Source organism: Engraulis encrasicolus, unplaced genomic scaffold (genome assembly GCF_034702125.1).
Source record: "Engraulis encrasicolus isolate BLACKSEA-1 unplaced genomic scaffold, IST_EnEncr_1.0 scaffold_36_np1212, whole genome shotgun sequence".
NCBI classification, from domain to species: domain Eukaryota; kingdom Metazoa; phylum Chordata; class Actinopteri; order Clupeiformes; family Engraulidae; genus Engraulis; species Engraulis encrasicolus.
In genome coordinates this window covers 1,025,001-1,030,424 of record NW_026945665.1, presented here as the reverse complement: position 1 = coordinate 1,030,424, position 5,424 = coordinate 1,025,001, and the positions used below count along the sequence as shown (strand labels likewise).

Sequence of the window (5,424 nt, the reverse complement as noted above, 5' to 3'; positions counted from 1 at the left end):
CCTTTTTTGGTGACATTGTACCCCACTCTTCCTTTGCAAACCTCTTCATGATCTTCACCTCAAGTGTTCTTGCGGAGCGTTTTTAAATGTTGCTGTAAATCATGATACATGTGGTGCGACCAAGGCCTCCAGGAGGAGAGAAGTGCCGCAAACTCTCGAGTTAAATAAACAAGTTTTTAATGTGACAACGTTGTCACATTAAAATCTTGTTTATTTAATTTGAGAGTGTGCAGCACTTCTCTCCTCCTGCAAGTGTGGCAACTGCACTCAGGACCCGCCAGGTTAGTGGGGGGATTAATTAACCAGTGCTCTCCACCATCCTCTTCCATGACTGAGGCACCCCAATTATGGTACCGTCCCACTGCACTGCTCCCTTTCGGATGCCCTTTGGGGGCTGCCCCCTTGCACGGGTGAGGCATAAATGCAATTTTGTTGTGTGTCGTGCGCACAGTGTGTAGTGTGTTGTGGAGTGCTGTGTCACAATGTGAATGGGGTGTAGGAGTTAACTAGTTGGGCTTTCACACTTCACTTTCACATGACTACTAAAAAGGGACAAGTTAAGGAATGAGTTTATGTTGTGTTTTTCACACAATTGCTATGATTTCAGTTGCAAGACTAATATCAAAGGGGACATTATCACATATATTTCTGGTATATAACCTCTGGGTGCATAACAACATTCATTTTAGGACAAGTAGTCAGGATTCAGACACCATATAACACAATGGAATCACTGAGAAACTATATCATTGATACTGGTTATGGAAAATGATTTGCCTAGTTAACATTGCTCTGCAAACAGGTACACCAAATATATGATAATATCTGAATATACTACCCACTCCAAGCTTTCATATGGTATATAACAAGCTATGACAACCAACTGCAAAATGCACCTAGAGATAAATGGCAAAACTGTGTTTTGAAAAAAAGACCATGCCTCATACAAGACTGAAAATCACCCCCTAAACATGGGATAACATAGTGAAAGGATACATTTTCAGATTCCTGATACTCAAGACAATATTTTAGAGTTTAAAATAGGTCTTTCTGATGCTCCCTGATGCCACAGTATGAAAAGACAAGAGATGATATCGGCGAAAATGGAAAAAAATGTGTCTGAGTAAATGTTTGAAGAGCTGCAGGGAGGGCTATACTTAACCAAAATGTTCTCGAAAGGTGTCAAATGAAAGCTCAGAGTCTCCCCTTCGCAACGATACCACATATAATAAAATTAACCATCCCTATATGTCTTAAACAAGGGCCAGTAGACAGACAGGCACCCATCTTAAAAACCTTTATTTTTGATGGGGGGGGTGTTACTTTAACGGCTGATAACCCTAACTTGGCTGTACTTCCAGAAGGGTTATCATACAAAAATGTTGACTTCAGACATGTATCTTTTCAAAAAATATAAGCAACCTTTGCCCCTCTGAGTGGTACCGACATCTCACCTGGCCCGTGGACTAATGGGCGCAGATAGCTTTTAAAAACTGGGGGGGACATTTTCACAACAAACCGTCCGTTGGGGGGGGGGGGGGGGGGGGGGGGGGGGGGGGGGGGGGGGGGGGGGGGGGGGGGGGGGGGGGGGGGGGGGGGAGTGAGGGTTGGTGTATTAGGCTATTATAATACCCTGATTATAATACACTGAATATCGTTTTTTTATTGTTAGTCGCCTATTCATCTTCCGCTAAATAATTGTATTTGCTTTAGTAGCCTAGGTCTACTACATTAAAAAAATAAATCTTGATTAAAAAATTAAAACATCACAAATGTTTAAACCGCTCCAGCTTCTACTCAGAATGTGCACGAGTCTCCCACCAAGACCCCGCCCCAGTGCGCGCTTCTAACACTAGAACTACCAGGATTTTTCTGCCTACCTAGAAGTACCAGAGAGGGGTCATTTGACCCCGCGGCTTTTACCTAATACACTAATCACTCATTTTGTTATGGTAATGAGGCTGTTGGGGGCCGTGTGTGGGGTGAGGGGTGAGGGGGTCACACCTTACAGTGCTAACAGCCAAGACAAACAGGGTCAGACAGCTTCTTCCCAAAGGCTGTCAGCCTCCAAAATCACCACAGGTAAATAGCAACTTGCATGAAGATATCAGCAGCAAAGACAGATAGCACAGTTTGGCGGACAGTGTGTTACAGTTTTTCTCCATTGGTTTGGCTCATTTCTTGAAAATGAGATGTCATTCTCAAAACATGGACAAATCCCAAAACTAATTTGCAGTTCCTCACAACAGAATGGCATTTATCATTGCTTTCATCAAATTTCAAATGCTTTTGTACATGTCTCAATCATTTAGTACATCCTTGCAAATGGCTATGTACAAGTATCCTACAGTTAACACAATCAGCTTACATTAAGTAGAATTTTCAACTGAATGTACCTTGCTGATCTATCCCAATTGGTTGATTCTCAGTGTAATGGTTGTCCTGAAAACATGTCAGCACATTTTCTTCATATAAGTCATCAATGAATGTGTGAATGTCCCATGTGATCATGACGAATCAAATGACTGCAACCAGATAATGGTTAAATTACAGTTTTTCTCGATTGGTTTGGCTCTTTTCTTGAAACTGAGATGACATTCATATAACCATTGGGTCATTTGGCCAAGCATTCTTACACTTCTGCACAACAGTTCAGATAACTGGGAAAATGTCATATACCTCCCAAAACACCTCATTCTTGCATCAGCACTAAACCGTCTCACATATAAATAGTCAGTACCATCAAAATGGCATAGATCCTTCTCAATTGCTTTGGCTCATTTGCATTCATTTAGTCCTTCTGTCAAAATAAACTGGATGGTTCAGCATAACTACATGGATCCTCATCACTCGCTCATATCACCCCAAAAACAGTTTACCCATGTGTCAAAACTAAATTTCTTCCCCACATATATCATCAGTACCCCCAAAATAAATTGTCCCTTTGCCATTGTGTAAGCACTGCCAGTCAAAATGGTTAGGTGTTTTATCTACGTTCAGCTAACAGATTTCGACTATGTATAAAAATGAAAAAGTGAGTGAAACCATTGAAGTTTGACAACACAGATAATTTACCAAGGACATTTATCAGTAACTTTATTTACTGTAAATTCATATAAAGAAAGTAATGCCCATATATCACAGGTTTCTCATGGGTTTGGCTCATTTCTCAAAACAGAGATAACATTCACAAAATAACATGGACAAATGCAAAGTAACCAGCAATTGTTCAAAACAGAATGTCGTTTGAAAAAATGTCATGAAATTAGCCAAATATCAGAGGAAACTGTAGTATACACGGTGTAAAATTATTTTCTACTAACAATACCATCTGACCTGTTGAACATTTACTATGTAATGAAATTCTTAAAATATGATGTCCTTGACTGTTTTGGGAACTGCGTAGACCACTTTGCATATGATGACTTACACAATGAAATAATGCTGACGTGTTTTGGAGAGGGCAACCATTAGACTGAGAATTGTCTAATTCGTTTAGATAAGCAAGGTCAATTTATTTGGAAAATGTGCTAAATCTATGCTGAATGTGTCAACTAAAGGGTATTTGTACATATCCATCTGCAGAGATGTACTAAACATTTGAGACATGTACAAAGCATTTGATATCTGATGAAAGCAATGAAAAATGCCATTCTGTTTTGTGAAATTGCAAGTTGGTTTGGGGATTTGTCCGTGTTGTTTTGAGAATGTCATCTCAGTTTCGAGAAATTACCCAAACCAATCGAGAAAAACTGTAACGTGTGAATCTCCCATGCCATGTGACCATAACGACTCATGTGAATGCAACCTGGCAATTGTTAGATGGATAAATACCAGTGCATGTGGACTACTGCTTCACTTCCCTCAAGAATTTTGTGGTGAAAGAAGCTCCTCTCCAAGGAACGAAGATGCAGAAATACAGCACTCAACAGGCATTGGAAATGATCCACACACACACACACACACACACACACACACACACACACACACACACACACACACACACACACACACACACACACACACACACACACACACACACACACACTCACACACACACACACACACACACACACACACACACACACACACACACACTGTGTCTCAAGTGACAGCTCTGAGGTGCTAACAGCCACATTTCCACAACAAAAGAGTGTCCGCAGGGGGTCCAAAGGGTCAAATGACCCTCTTGTGGGGCTTTTAGGTAAAAAGGTCAATTGACCCCTCCGTGGTAGTTCTAGTGCTAAACACCTCTCCCATCCCATCAGCAAGTGCTACTTTCCCAACCAATTCAAACTTTAAGGGGCCTCATTTATAAAACTTTGCGGAAGAAATGCGCCAAAAGATGGCGCACGCACGAATCTCAGGATGTGCGTGCGCAAGAAAATATTCAGATTTATAAAGCATGGCGCACGCACGTTCCACGTCGATTTCCCTTTATAAATCCCAACTGACTCTGAAGTTGCGGCACATGTGCGCACCTGTGGACACACCCATAATTAACAATGACTATTCAGTGAAACGCCCAAAATGAATATTTATATTTGTGGACGGCGTGCGGAAAGCAGACGAGATAGCCTATTTACCACATGTGGAGCAAGCGGGTTTATAAGATAGGCATAGAGAACGTTGGGCAATGTGGAGCAGTTAAGTTTGGGAAGTCCTACAAAAAACAAAATCCCTCGAATTGCAGCATGTGGATGGTTATGTTCGCAAAGGTCACGCTATACCAGAGGTAAAAACAAACAAACAAAAAAGGATGGCATGGACACGAACCTGCCAGGTCATGGACATGTAGTATTAATTAAGTTGTGAACAAGGGGAAAAATAGCTGCGTCAAGGAAACATCGCACATGGTATGTCCCCATGTGAAATTCACCAGTAGAAAATCTATTCGCCGTCTCATCGCACCTCATATGCACTGGGTTTACCGTTGGTCACTGCGCGCAGCTGTCTGCTTTCAGTTTAAAGCGACGCCCCAACTGTCGATCGACACATCCACAGACAGCATGACATCTATGGACATTTTCTAGTCTGTATTTATTTAATGTAGGCCCTATGTATTATAAACGTCCATTATCAGTCTATGAGGCCAGCTGACTTAGAAATGCACACCTCTGCTTATTTGCTGACGAACCGCATGAAAAAGAGAAACGAAGCTGTCCATCAGTCTGGCACTTGGTTGTATGCTTGCCTGTATGCCGAATGGCTGAGAAAATCAACCACTATCTTTTTATTAGTAGCCTAGTACAGCTGCACTTGGTAGGCCTACTCGAGCAGATGATTCTGCAACTGGCTTAAATGTTGGCGTAATTACTTACAGAGTCGGAACGCACAAAGTATTATAGCCTACAGATAGGCCTACTGGAAAGGTCCGTGAGTGATCGACAAAATGTAGGGTATTTCCAAATGTAATGCACCCTA

General features: G+C 41.6%; 1 protein-coding gene across 1 annotated transcript in view; it reads right to left on the bottom strand.

Moving 5' to 3' along the window:
* LOC134443788 (NACHT, LRR and PYD domains-containing protein 3-like) overlaps positions 1 to 5,424 on the bottom strand; it is a 104,239-nt gene that overhangs the window by 20,766 nt on the left and 78,049 nt on the right. The gene's annotated exons all lie outside the window — the stretch shown is intronic.